The sequence below is a fragment of the Dasypus novemcinctus genome, chromosome 9 (assembly GCF_030445035.2).
Source record: "Dasypus novemcinctus isolate mDasNov1 chromosome 9, mDasNov1.1.hap2, whole genome shotgun sequence".
NCBI lineage: Eukaryota > Metazoa > Chordata > Mammalia > Cingulata > Dasypodidae > Dasypus > Dasypus novemcinctus.
This window is the reverse complement of record NC_080681.1, coordinates 42,869,488-42,885,432: the sequence shown is the minus strand read 5'-3', so window position 1 is coordinate 42,885,432 and position 15,945 is coordinate 42,869,488.

The window sequence follows — 15,945 nt, the reverse complement described above, 5'->3', positions numbered from 1 at the left end:
CTGAACTCTATGAATAGAATATATATTAGAGTAAGGAAATAGGTCTACTCTATCCTGTACAGTAGGTGCCACCTTTATGAGGCAGAGACAAAGAGTGGAGCATGTGTAAAGAAATTGGCCAGAATAGTGATGACTCCTGAGACTAAAAAGAACAGTTAAAAAATTGGAAATGTTTATCCCTAAAGGAGCTCCCTGGGATAGGACTCATAGCTTCTGATACATAAACTACTGCTCTTGTGGAGAAGGGTCTAAACTTGTCTTATATGATCCTAGAGGCAGAGTTAGGATAAAGGAATGGAATATAGAGTAGGCCAGATTCAGTTCAAACTAAGTACAAACCACATTGCCCAAACCTCTTGCCAGGACCAATGGGCTCCTTTGCAGCCACATTTTCTACCTCTTTCCCACTAATTGCCCTTCTTCCTATTCCTCGTGATCACCAAACTCAGCCCCACCTCAAAGCCGTGCACTCGCTGTTCCTTCTGTCTGAAAAACTTGTCTCCCAGATCTGCACATGGCTGACTTCTTTTTGTCATTAAGACCCTCAATATTAAAGTAATTTTTTATAAGAGGAATTTCCTGGCTTCCCTATTTAAATTAGCTTCTCAAGTCACTCTCTAACACAATATCCTCTTTTATGTTCTTTATAGCATTTATCACAGCAAGATATTAGCTTCAAGAGGGAACATGGATATTTGTGCCTTGTTCACTGCTGAGTTCTCAGTCTCAAGTGCGATGCCTGGAATATAGTAGGTGCTCAGGAAATATCAGTGGGATGAATGAATGTTAAAGATGGCAAGATTTGCCTTCAAAAGTGTTTGCGTGCAGAATGAAAGCTCATCAGAAGGGCTGTGGTAAAAGGGATTCGTGCATAATTTGAGAGATAGGACTAGATGATCCAAGTTCCTTCCAATACTGAAATTCTATGGTAATCAAGCCTTAAATTGTGAGAACCATTGTAAGTATATTACCATTATATAATTAACCATTGTATTTCACAGAGAATGACTATTGAAGACTGAACCGTTAAGAAAGTTTCAATGAAGAGGTGGAAATTGAGGGCACTTGAAGGATGGGTGGAAATTAAACAATTGGAACAAGAGGAATGGCATTCTAGAGAAGGAAATGAGCAAAGTCTCAGAGGCAGACAGGAGTATAACATGAAAAGGTAACAACTGTAAGGAGCTAGGCCTGGAAAAAGGGCTTTGGTTAATTGAGAAAAATGAGTCTGGACAGGTTGAGAGGGGCCACCATGTGCAGTGGGACCTAAAAGCCGAGTTTACACTCATTAGACAAATACTGGATATCCTTGAGGAGATAGATGAACACCACGATAAAGGCAATGATTTAAGAGAAATTTGTCTCTAGCAGAGTCTGTAATTGATTTGGACTGTATAATGTCATGTCTGCTCTGAAATAGTTTCTTCTTTTCTATTCTATTCCATTTTAGGCAATTATTACAATGTCCTAATATGAGATGATGAGGTCCTGGCCTACGATAATTAAAATGAAAACGGAAGGAAAAGAAAACAGGAGAGCCATTTCAAAGAAAAAGCTGCAGGATTAGGTGTAGCTCAGTGGTTGAGTGCCTGCTTGCCATGAACAAGGTCGCAGGTTCAATACCAGTATCTCCTAAAAAGAAAAAGCTGAATAAATACTTACCTACCATAAAAAGATAACGTTATTGAACATTGGCAAGATAGCTGCAAGATTTTGTACAGGCTCTCTCACTCAGGTTCCTTTCTCACCAGTGTCCTGCAAGTGATTGGCTGATCACGGTCAGATGGAAAAGATGTCCAATGTTGGAGACGGACATCTTCTATGAGCTCTGTGACTGTGGCCTTATGAAAATCACGCTCCCTCCCAACCAGCTGTTATAAACTAATGTAATCAGCCCAGGCCTATATAAGGCAGCACCTCAAAGGGATTAAAGTGATTTCTTATCTATCTTGCCCGCACTTATACATTCAAATAAATGTAGTGCTTTTCAATTAATCACTTTAAAAGCCCATCCCTCAGTCTCATTCTTTCAAACCTTTCTGACACTTCTTTTTAGAAAAGTCTTTCAGAAGTCACACCCAAGGCAAGCGATAAATAAAAATGTCTCATCACTTTTATTTATGCCAAGCCATCTAACTTTCTGCCCAATTTCTTTGAAAGCATCCACAGATTCCCTGCTTGGGCAGCGGTGGTTAGAGAACAAGATCCTGGCTGTGCCTAACTCCACTCCTTCTTCCTTGTTAACTGGCCTCTTTATTGCTCTTTCCAGTTACCCTATTTATTGCTATTTTTGCTTGATTCTTTTGTCTCCCCACCCCCTAGCCACATTCTCTGCAAAGCTTTCTGAAGGAAATGTTGAATACTGGTTTTATGGGAATCACTTAAGAATGCCACTCTGAAAGCCCCGTTGAATTTGGGAGGGAGCATAGTACAGCATAACCGCTCTGGAATCAGAGTTTGGATCTGACTCTGTCGACCCTGAGCAATTACCACTTGTGTGACCTTGAAGAAATTAACCTCTCTAGGCCAGTTTCTAAACTGAAAAATAAGAATATTAATAATAATAATAATTCACATAAAACAGTTCGGCGTCTAACACAGACAATTTTCTCCTATCTTCCATTTTAAACTGCCAGAACAAAGTAAATACTAACTACATTACCTAATAATATTAATCTAGTGGTGGAAAGAAAAACAACTGTCGAATAGCTCACATTTTAACAACTAATTCCGTGAAGAAGTCAGTCTAACAGATTGGTATAAATAGAAAGAAAGCAATGAAAATGCTATAATATTTATTTGAATTGTTCCCTTTCTCCATGTTGATAATGTTCTCTCAAAAACAAACAGGCAAATAAATAAAAAACAATCATTTTTTACTTAATCTCACAACTTGAGTAATCAAGAGGAAACGAATGGAGGAAATATTCTCAAAGAGGAGGAATGTGCAGGTACAAGCCTTGCAACCATCCGTTTTGCAAATGCTTTCAGTACAAAGTTTCCTGACATGACAGTAATGAGAAGACTAAATGCCGCAGTGACAATTATTTGTAGAGCAAACAGGTATGAGGTCCTCCATGAAAAGAAGTCCTTAGAGCAGGGATTCTTAACAAGGGGTCTGTGAGCTTGAATTAAAATTAAAAAAAAAAATTCTTGCGGGGATATGTTGGTGCAGGTGTGATATATTTATTAAATAATGCACAGTATAGTATGGACTTAGTAGGGGGTCTGTGGATTTCACCTGACTGCTACAGGAGTCCATGGAACAAAAAAGGTTAAGAACACCTGCTTTAGAGCTTTAAATTCCAGTTCTTCCATTTTCCAGCCTTGGGCTATTCATTTAAATCCTCAAAGCCTTGATTTCCTCATTTTTCTGGAGAAAATGAAGAAAAATAATATATGTAAAGTTCTTACACAAGGTCAGCAGGCAGCGTATACTGTACCTTTATCCTCTTAGAGCAGCAGTAGCTAAATAAAATTGTATGTTTTAATGAGGGGTTCTAGGCTGCATAACCTTAAGTGTACATGGTGCTTTTGTACCAAGTAGGACTTTGTATCTGGATGTTAGGCAAGTGGATGTTCAATAAATATTTGATTATTTGTTTTGGCTTTAATGGAAGTACTCTGTGTACCTGATACCAAATCTAGTATCTCCTTCATAACCTTTATTGGTAGGGAAGCCGCCAGCTTCCTAGGTCTGCAGCATCCCAACCTAATCCTAATGTCAATTTCATGAACCAGTGTTTTACTTCATTTCCTGTAGAGTCAGAAAGTTTCCAGGGCTTTGGCCAGGGGAGGCTATCTTCTTGATAGGTTGGGACTATGTAAAGCTTTCACTCTGTTTAATTACCCTGCTATGACTGGGAGGTGTTTAAAACATTATCCAGGCAAGAAGGATAATTTTAATGATTGTCTTAAACAATGAAATCAATTAATATTAATATCATATATCTACAAACTTCTGAAAAGGGGGCTGTCTCCCTTTTTTTCTATATTCGGTGTACAGACGCATAACGCCTGGAAGCCTCTGATTCATGATGGGGGTAGGGTGCTGCTGACTTTGGAGGCAGGGATGGTCTGAGCCACTTCAGGTCAACCACAGCCAAAGGACCCATGTGGGGTGGGGTGGGGAAGATCCTTTAGATCCAGGGGACAAGTTATGGAGGAGAAATATACAAATCAATTTCGAAATAACTTTTATCTTGCAGATTTTTTTTGCATTTCTTTCCTGTTTAAAAAACAGAGTTTTCAGATTATTTTTAAAAGTTCAAATGGCTTTTATTCTCTATTTATTGTAAAAGAAATATGTGTTCACTGAATATTACAATTGTAAAAGAAATATATGTTCACTGATACTAATACAATATACAGATAAGCAAAAAAGAAGAAAATTAAAAACACTTTGCAAAAAAGCCTATCGGTGGTTGCCTGGGGCGGGGGTTGGAGATGCAGAATTGATTAAAAGGAGTAAAAGAAACTTTTGAGAGAAATGGACGTGGCTCAAGTGATCAGTCTTCCTGGGTTTGATCCCCGGGGACCTCCTAGTAAAAAAAAGAAAAAGAAAAAGAGAAAGCCTGACTGCATGGCAAGCCAGTGACTGTGTGGCAAACTGAGTGCCCACACAGCGAGCCAAGTACCTGCACAAGTGCCCACGTGGCGAGCCAAGCGCCCATGCGGTGAGCCAGTGCCCATGCGGCGAACCAGTGCCTGCATGGTGAGCTGAGTGCCTGCGTGGTGAGCCCACGTGGTGACCCAGTGCCCACATGAGTGAGTCATGCAGCAAAATGATGACACAACAAAAGAGAGATGAAGGTGAGAGTCAAGGTGAAGCATAGCAGAAATCAGGAAATGAGGCAGCACAGGTGACAAGGAGCCTCTCTCCACATCAGAGGTCCCAGGATCAAATCCTGGTGAATCCTAGAGGTGAAAAAAAATGAGAAGAGAAGACAAAAAGAGAAATAGATACAGAAGATCACACAGCAAATGGACACAGACAGCAAAAACAGAAGGGCAGGGGAGAGGAGAAAAAAAAAGAAACTTTTGGGGGTGATGTTCTATATCTTGATTGTGGTGATGATTGCAAGTGTGCATCCATTGTCAAAATTTGTTGAACTACATACTTATAATGGGTATATTTTATTGTATATAAGGTAAACCTCTATAAAGTCGATTAATATTTTTCCAGGTACTTCTGTCATCACTTATACAAAACCACTCTTCATACCCTTATGTACAGTGTTTCAAATTTTTTCTGTGCATATTTATTTATATGTTATAAATTATATAATATTTATATATTATGTTATATTGTCTGTTCACATAAGAATGCTATAATATTTGATAAATTGTAACTGGTTTTTATCTATTTCAATTTTTTACACCTTTAACTGAAAGATTTTACCACTATAACCAACTGCTCCCACAAAGCTTATTACATAACACCAAGGAAGAAAATTGCTTTGGAAAGAAGGAAAGAGGAAGCTATTTTGACTTTCATAGCCCCCAGGATTTCATTATTGACAAATTAACATTGCACACTTAGGCAGAGAGGGTCTTGCTATAAAAACTTTGCATAAGCCATGAGTTACTTAATGACAGCTGACTGCTGAGAAACCCTTGGTGGTTCTGGCCAATACCCTGGACTACATCACATCTGCCTCTGCAAATAATGTTCCACCTGTAAAATGTTTGCCCCTAATACACAACCCACTGCATCTAGTTTTGCTGATGTTTTGAAGGAGAGAACATAGAAAATTCTGACCACTTCTTCTAGAGTCAAAGCTGTCACTTTCCAGAGTTGTAATTCTGAGCCCCTGAGAACCAGCTCTCTCTAATCTACGCCACACTTCAGCAATAAGGCAAGAGCCAGAAGATGCAAAGTCAAAACATTCCTGCAGTCACTATAGATGTATGCTCTTGTGTGTACATGCATGCATGTGTGGTGCAGGTGGGCTAAGCAGCCCAAGAGAAAAGGAATATTCCCACTGGCGAAGTAGAAAAAGTTTCTAATTATGGGGTAATCTGTCTCTGGGGTAGCTCTATAGTTCCTCGAGAGCAGGAGAGGAAGCTGTACAACTCCAGCCACTTTTGCCAGGGACAAACTTGTTTGGCCTCAAAGACTGAAAAATATAACAAAACAAAACACTAGTCAGGTTTCATGACTCATTTACAGCAGTGCCCAGTGCAAATAAGGGTTTAATCAGAGCCTCCTGATGACAGCTCTCCACACCTCCAGGAGAAGGAAGACTGCCTGGTGACTACGGAGAGGCAGGCCCAAGCTGCGGGTTGTATCCCCGCATCCTGCAAGTCTGACTTGCAGCTCCCTCCTGGAGCCCAGGCAGGGCCCGCGGGCAGGAAGGCCTGAGCTGCTTCAGGTGGGGCCTCTGCATGAAGGCACCTGAGTCCCCGTGTCTGCGGCAGCACTTTGGGGACGGCTGGAGCCACTTTCAGGCTCTCACCAAACATGTGTGTACAGAGTGAAGGCAAAACATGAGAAGCAGGGAGTCAGGACACTCTGACAACAGCAGAGACGTGACAAATGACAGGGTGGGAAAACAGAAGACTGCTGAAAGCACAGCTGTCTGGAGCCATTTAGTACTGGGTTAACAACAGACTGCAAAAGCTCCTGAGGGTCTGGCTGTATTACAGCATTGGACAGTGATTGATGCTCAAAGTGAGTCATCAGGAAAAGGTCATATTATGTTCAGAACACTTTGTTTAAGAAGGCAAAGTACTACGTAAAACATTTTGGAAAACTCACTTTACAAAATAAAATTTTAAAATCAGCATTTAAGTTGCAGTTATAACTGAATTGTTAATAGTTCCTCCACTTAAAATATTAGGTCTAATCCATATTACTCCAAAAATATTCAATCCAGAGAAACTGGATTATCTATATATCCTCACTGGCATATAAATACATGTACCTATATATACAAACACATATATATATAAGCCCTACCAAATCTCCTCACTGTTATCCTAGGTTCCTTATCTTCCTACCTTTTCTAGGACCTGACTACGTTATTTATCTCCTCTCTCCTACATCTTCAGCCTCTTACTCTCAACTAGAAATTTCTCTTCAACATATAAGCATTGTCGAGTTTCTCCCACTTTGAATATAAAAAGAAAAACAAAGGAAGCAGACTTAGCCCAATGGATAGGGCGTCCGCCTATCACATGGGAGGTCCACAGTTCAAACCCCGGGCCTCCTTAACCCTTGTGCAGCTGGCCCACGTGCAGTGCTGATGCGCGCAAGGAGTGCCCTGCCACACAGGGGTGTCCCCCACGTAGGGGAGCCCCACACGCAAGGAGTGTGCCCTGTAAGGAGAGCCACCCAGCGCGAAAGAAAGTTGAGCCTGCCCAGGAATGGCGCTAGCCACATGGAGAGCTGACACCACAAGATGATGCAAGAAAAAGAAACACAGATTCCCGTGCTGCTGACAAGAACAGAAGCAGACAAAAACAAGAACACGTGGCAAATAGACACAGAGAACAGACAACTAGGGTGGGGCGGGGCGGGGCGGGGGGGGGGGGAGGAAGGGGAGAGAAATAAATAAAATAAATCTTTAAAAAATAAAACTAGACTTCCGGCAAGATGGTGGCTGAGTGAGCTTGCCTTGCCGTCTCTCCTGGGAAGAGGCAGCTGGGCACCGCTGGAGGTTCTCCGGGACAAGGCTTTTTCAGGATTTTTTCAGGGCAGGAAGTGTCTGGACATCGATTTGGTGGGAAGGTAACGGAAAGGACTGGTCTATAAGATATAATTTGGGACTTTTCAGGAGGGGGAGGCAAGATGGCGGCTGAGTGAACTTCCCGGTTACTAGCTCCTGGGGGGAATCGGCTGGGAGGCGTCGGAGACTCTTTGGGACCGGCTGTTTCGGGATTTTTCCTGGTCCGGAGGTGTCTGGACATCGATTTGGAGGGAAGGTAACAGAGAGGATCCATCTGTGAAATATACACGGAGATCCCAGCTACGTGTGGAGGACTCCCTCCTTGGGTTGGCGGAGCCGAGGCAGCTAGCACCGTGGCGGGTGGTGGGCGGGAGAGCTGAGCCGCGCTGTGCCGCGGCGGGCGGTGGGCGAAGGAGACAAGCCCAGCCGAGCCTAGCCTTGCCGCCGCGGGCGGCGGGCGGGAGAGCCGAGCCGCGCTGTGCCACGGTGGCGGGCGAAGGGCGGGGAAACCGAGTCCGGCCGAGCCCGGCTGAGCCGCGGCGGGCGGGAGGGGCCGAGCCCAGCCACGCCACACCGGGCGGCGGGCGGGAAAGCCGAGCCCAGCCGAGCCCAGCCGAGCCGCGGCGGGCGGCGGGCGGGGGACCGGAGCCCGGCTGAGCCCAGCCGAGCCTGGCGGCGGGGCTTCTGTTCTTTGTTTGTTTGTTTGTTTTTTTTATTTTTTATTTTTTTTTATTTTTTGTTGTTGTTGTTGTTCTTTTTTTTTTTTTCAATCCTCTCTTTCTTGTCCCCAGTATTCTTCTTATACTATTTTACCTTAACAATACAATAGGTCCTACAGGAAATACCTCACATTTGCTGGGTTTCCTCACCCTCCACTGCCTCATTTCTCTGTGAATAGATTTAGCCTATCTACACTATCCCCTTTCCCCTACAACTTGATATCCTCCACCATCTGCTATCTCTCTTCTATTCCATCTCCCTTTCTTTGATCCACAAAGTGTCTAACTCTTAATTTCTAATACCTTTGTTTAGTTTTCCATCTGGTATTCGTCCCTGAAACTATTACCTTTCTTTTCTCTTTCCCTCTCTCACGAAAACAATAGCCTCTTAGTACGTACCACATTCCTCCCATATTCAGTCGTCTACCTCATTATAGGTACTTTCCTACTACTATAACTCTACACAATTTACATGATCTAACCTCCATCCTCCCAGAACTCATATTGTTGCTTTGTAAACATATATCACCAATACTACTTCACACTTTTTCCTTCCTTACACAATTGACTTTCCCCAGCACTAATACTTTCCTTTAAAGTGAGCTTAACTAACAATAAGAAATTGGAATAAGAAGAACAAAGTGACAAAGAGAAAATATAACACTTACGCAAAAACAACAGCTAATTCATCTCCAAGACTAGACAAAGAAGCTAAGGAACTGATTAAACCCGTCAAGAAAAAATGTTGACAAGACAGCAACAAAAATCTACAAACCAAACCAGTAATCAGGAAAACATGGCTGAATCCAATCAACAAACTGAAAATCAGGAAGGGGGGCAGGACTTCGCACAAGCAATGAAAGATCTCAGAACATTTATCACCGACAAATTTGATGAAGTAATGAAAGAGGTTAACAGCGTGAAGACAACACTTGGAGGGGAAATTGCAGACATGCGCAAAAAAATAACAGATATGATGGAAATGAACACCACAATTCAAGAAATCAAAAATACACTTGCAGCAAATATCAGCAGACTAGAAGAGGCAGAGCAGAGAATTAGTGATGTGGAAGACAGTGCATTGGAAATCAAACAGATAGTAGAAGTGGTCAATAAAAAGGTAGAAAAAATCCAGATAGGACTTAGGGACCTGAATGATAACGCAAAACGCTCAAACATACGTATTATAGGCATTCCAGAAGGCGAAGAGAAGGGAAAGGGGTCAGAAGGAGTGTTGCAGGAAATAATGAATGAAAACTTCCCAAATCTACCGAAAGAGACAGATGTACATATCCAAGAAGCACAGCGCACTCCACTGGTCATAAACCCCAACAGGCCCACCCCAAGACATATACTTGTCAAATTATCCAATGCTCAAGACAAAGAAAAAATTCTAAAAGCAGCAAGAGAAAAGAAAACCATCACATACAAGGGAAACTCCATAAGATTAAGTGCTGATTTCTCATCTGAAACGATGGAGGCAAGAAGGCAGTGGTATGATATAGTCAAGGTACTAAAGGAAAAAAATCTCCAACCAAGGATACTCTATCCAGCTAAACTAGCATTCAAAAATGATGGAGAGTTCAAAATATTCACAGATAAACAGAAACTGAAAGAGTATATCAACAAGAAACCTCCCCTTCAAGAAATTCTTAAGGGAATTCTGCAGGAAGAAAGGAAAAAACAGGACAGTCAGAGATGGAGGAGAGTGTAAAAGCAACAAGAAAGACAAAAATAGAAGGGGAAAATAAAATAATACAAACAAAATATAACAAACACAAATCCAACCAAAATATGGCTACCATAAATAACTCTCTAAACGTAATAACACTGAATGTCAACGGATTAAACTCACCTATCAAAAGATTCAGACTGGGACACTGGATAAGGAAATATGACCCATCTATATGCTGCCTACAAGAGACACATCTTAGACCCAGAGACTCATGGAGGTTGAAAGTGAATGGCTGGAAAACAATCATACAAGCAAACAACAACCAAAAAAAGGCAGGAGTAGCTATATTAATATCAGACAAAATAGACTTTAAATGCGAAACAATGGTGAGAGACAAAGAAGGATACTATATTTTAGTGAAAGGGACAATCTGTCAAGAAGATCGAACAATCATAAATATCTATGCTCCTAACAAGGGCACCTCTAAATATGTGAGGCAAACGCTGGAAAAACTAAGTGAAAGAATAGATGCATCTACAATTATAGTGGGGGATTTTAATACACCACTATCAACTCTGGACAGAACATCTCAAAAGAGAATCACTAAAGAAACAAAACATTTGAACAGTATATTAGAAGAGCTGGATCTAATAGACATATATAGATCATTACACCCAAACACAGCAGGATATACATTTTTCTCAAGCGCACATGGAACATTCTCCAAGATTGACCATATGCTAGGCCACAAAGAAAGGCTTAATGAATTCAGAAAGATCAAAATCATACAAAACAATATCTCTGACCACAGTGGAGTCAAGCTGGAAATTTGCAAGGGACAGAGACCCAGACTTCACACGACAATTTGGAAATTAAACAGCACACTCTTAGAAAAACAGTGGGTCAAAGAGGAAATCTCAAAAGAAATCAATGACTACCTTGAAACAAATGATAATAATAACACAACATACCAAAATTTATGGGATGCAGCAAAAGCGGTACTGAGAGGGAAATTTATAGCCATAAATTCATATATCAAAAAAGAAGAAAGAGCAGAAATTGAAGAATTAACTGCACATTTGAAGGAATTAGAAAAACAACAACAAAGTAACCCAACAGGAAGAAGAAGGAAGGAAATAACAAAGATAAGAGCAGAACTAAATGAAATAGAAAATAAGAAAGCACTTGAAAAAATAAACAAGACCAAGAGCTGGTTTTTTGAGAAGATCAACAAAATTGACAAACCTTTAGCGAGACTAACAAAGAAAAAAAGAGAAAAGATGCAAATACACAAAATAAGAAATGAGAAAGGTGATATCACCACTGACCCCACAGAAATAAAGACTATCATAAGAGGATACTTTGAAAAACTATATTCCAACAAAAATGACAATTTAGAGGAAATGGACAAATTCCTAGAAATACATAAGCAGCCCATACTGACGAAAGAAGAAATTGATGATCTTAATAAACCAATCACAAGCAAAGAGATAGAATCAGTCATTAAAAATCTCCCAACTAAGAAGAGCCCAGGGCCAGACGGCTTCACAGGTGAATTCTACAAAACATTCCGGAAAGAACTGACACCAATCCTGTTGAAACTATTCCAAAAAATCGAAACAGAAGGAACACTGCCTAATTCCTTCTATGATGCCAACATTACCCTAGTACCAAAGCCAAACAAAGACACCACAAGAAAGGAAAATTACAGACCAATTTCTCTAATGAACCTAGACGCAAAAATACTTAACAAAATACTTGCTAATCGTATTCAACAACACATTAAACGAATTATACACCATGACCAAGTGGGATTTATCCCAGGTATGCAAGGATGGTTCAACATAAGAAAATCAATCAATGTAATACACCATATAAACAGATTGAGAGAAAAAACCACATGATTTTATCTATAGATGCAGAAAAGGCATTTGACAAAATACAGCACCCCTTCCTGATAAAAACACTCCAAAAGATCGGAATACAAGGAAACTTTTTGAACATGATAAAGAGTATATATGAAAAACCTAAAGCCAACATTGTTTACAATGGCGAAGTCCTGAAATCCTTCCCTCTAAAATCAGGAACAAGACAAGGATGCCCATTGTCTCCGCTCCTATTTAACATTGTCTTGGAAGTACTGGCTCGAGCACTGAGACAAGAACCAGATATAAAAGGCATTCAAATTGGAAGGGAAGAAGTCAAAATTTCATTATTTGCAGATGACATGATCCTATATATAGAAAACCCTGAGAGATCTTCAACAAAGCTCCTAGAACTCATAAATGAGTTTAGCAAAGTCGCAGGTTATAAGATCAATGCGCAAAAATCAGTAGCATTTCTATACACCAATAATGAGCAAGATCAGGAGGAAATCAAGAAACAAATACCATTCACAATAGTAAATAAAAAAATCAAATACTTAGGAATAAATTTAACTAAAGAGGTAAAAAACTTATACATCGAGAACTATACAAGATTGTTCAAGGAAATCAAAGAAAACCTAAATAAATGGAAGAATATTCCCTGTTCATGGATAGGAAGACTGAATATTATTAAGATGTCTATCCTACCAAAACTGATCTACACATTCAATGCAATCCCAATAAAAATCAACACAGCCTTCTTTAAGGAACTAGAAAAACTAACTATGAAATTTATTTGGAATAAAAAGAGGCCCCGAATAGCCAAAGACATATTGAAAAAGAAAAACGAAATAGGAGGAATCACACTTCCTGACTTCAAAACATACTACAAAGCTACAGTAGTGAAAACAGCATGGTACTGGCATAAGGAGAGACACACAGACCAATGGAATCGAATTGAAAGTTCAGATATAGAACCTCATGTATATAGCCATATAATATTCGATAAAGCCACCAAACCCTCTCAACTGGGAGAGAATGGCCTATTCAACAAATGGTGTCTGGAGAACTGGATAGCCATATGTAGAAGAATGAAAGAGGATTACCATCTCACACCTTATACAAAGATCAACTCTAGATGGATCAAAGACCTAAATATAAGAGCCAAGACCATAAAGACCTTAGAAAGCAGTGTAGGGAAACATCTACAGGACCTTGTAATAGGAAATGGCTTCATGAATATCACACCAAAAGCACGAGCAGCAAAAGAACAAATAGATAAATGGGACTACCTCAAAATTAAAGCCTTCTGCACCTCAAAGGAGTTTGTCAAGAAAGTAAAAAGGGAACCCACACAATGGGAGAAAATATTTGGCAACCATATATCTGATAAGAGACTTATAACTTGCATATATAAAGAACTCATATATCTCGAAAACAAAAAGATAAACAACCCATTTAAAAAATGGGAAAAAGATTTAAACAGACACTTCTCCAAAGAAGAAATACAAATGGCTAAAAAGCACATGAAAAAATGCTCCAAATCCCTAGCTATCAGGGAAATGCAAATCAAAACTACAATGAGATACCATCTTACTCCCATAAGATTGGCAGCCATGAAAAAAACAGTAGAATACAAATGCTGGAGAGGATGTGAAGAAAGGGGAACACTCATCCATTGCTGGTGGGAATGCAGAAGGATCCAACCATTCTGGAGGACAGTTTGGCAGTTTCTCAAAAAATTATCCATAGATTTGCCATATGACCCAGCAATACCACTGCTGGGTATATACCCATCAGATCTGAAAACAAGGACACAAACCGATATATGTACACCAATGTTCATAGCAGCATTGTTCACCATCGCCAAAAGTTGGAATCAATCCAAAAGTCCATCAACAGATGAGTGGATCAATAAAATGTGGTATATACACACAATGGAATACTACTCAGCTGTAAGAACCAATACACTACAATCGCACATGATAACATGGATGAACCTTGAGAATCTTATGTTAAGTGAAGCAACCCAGGCATTGAAGGACAAATACTATATGACCTCAATGATATGAAATAAGTTAACTGCCTCAGAGAGCTAGAGTCTGGAAAAGTGGCTTACTGGAAATTGGGGGGTGGAGGAAGGATGTGAGTTAATGTCTGTAGGGGTGGAATCTGTGATGAGCTGGGGGTAAGTATGAGCACAAAGAAGGGACAAAATGGGGGCAAGGGGTTACCTTCGGGTGGGGTTTTCTGGGCTTGAGGGGGGCTGGGGATGGGAAGAGGGGTAATATGGTCCAAGAAATAGGTGGGAGGGAGGGGCAACATACAAACATGGGAGAGTGCCAGAAGTTCGTTGAGAACTAAATGTTGAGTAAAATGTATCAAAGTATAAATAGGAGGGTCACCTGGTTAGGACGCTCAGGGGGTATGGTCTGATGCGGGATGGACTCCGGAGGGAATAGCTGAAGGCTCATTTTGCCAAGGTGGGTTCTCCCATTGGGTGGGGTGGACCCATATCCTGGGGAAGACTAATGCCATCGAATAGAGAGAACTGTATCTCTCGTGAGAAAGGACGGCTCCCAGGGCATTAGATTGGCAGGCATTGTGGGCCCTAAGGGGAGGGGAAAATGGACGTGCAATGGATAGAACAAAGGTAAATAAGGGGGCAAAAGAGGAGTTATGTGAGAGTACACGAGGATGAATATAAAACAGCTAATATTACACCAAAAACATATAGGGGACGACAGACTAATAATGAAAACCATAAGACAAAACATAGGATAACTAAAAAATTTAGAAAACTGTACAACCTAAAGTATGGACCACATAGTAAGCACAAATGTTACCTTGTTTGAAAACTATAGTTTCGGAATCTGTACATCAGTTTCAGGAAATATGATATGAATAAGTTAAAAGATTATTGCTGTGGAAGGGAAAAGGTTTTATGGTGGATCTGGGGAAATACTGTATATTGTATATATGAATTTTGGTGATCTAAGACTCCTCTGAAGCTGACATTATTTTGGGATTCACTTTACGGGAAGTTTTGGATCACAGAGTGGTTCAACAATGGCAGCGGAGGAATACTGATATGGGATGTTATTGACAGGATATATATGGTTGACAGGGAGTTATACAGGGCATATGCCCAGGGTATATGGTAATGTCTATATATACTCATAGTGGAAACAATTAAAAACAACAGCTGGGGGGGTACTGGGCTCCTGGCCGGGGGGTCACTGTTGTGGGCCCTGGGAGAGCAGCGGCAATCCTCCAGGTGCAACGGCAAGAACCAGGAAGGAAGGAGGGCCCAACAGTGGGCTCTTGATACTAATGGCTACACTTTTGAGCCTATGCACCTGCAATAAGAACAAGGCCTAGAGTAGCATTGTGCCTGGGGGTTTCCTCCTGACAGCCTTCATGTTACTCAAATGTGGCCACTCTCACAGCCAAACTCAGCGTGTAGATGTGATGCATTCCCCCCAGCGTGGGACACGACACCCGGGGATGAGCCTCCCTGGCACCAAGGGATCACTACCACATACCAGCTGAAGAAGCAACTAGAAAATGACCTTGAATTAAAGATTCAATGCGGAACAGCAGAATATACCTGTCTACATATAATAACATGACTTCGGGAAGCGGTTTGACCTAATGTAAGGGGGAAATGGAAAGGAGAAATGAGATTATAAGGCTGTGAGTCTCTAAAAAAGAGTCTGGAGGTTGTCAGAAGGAATACCCCTATGTACAACTGAACAGAGTCTAAGAGACAGATAAGGTAGATACAACCCCAGGTATTGGTTCTTTTGAGGGATAAAGAGACCCACGGGTTCTATGGTCATGGCAGAAGGGGTTCACTGCCATGACAGATGGCCCTTCTTTGGAGCTGGTGTTTCTGCGTGATGGAAATGGACTCAGAGGGGATCTCTTTTCACAAGACTTGCATGCTACTTTATTGGAATTGTAGTTGGTGCTGAGTTTAAGATATATGTAGGGGATTTGAATCTCTGGACTGA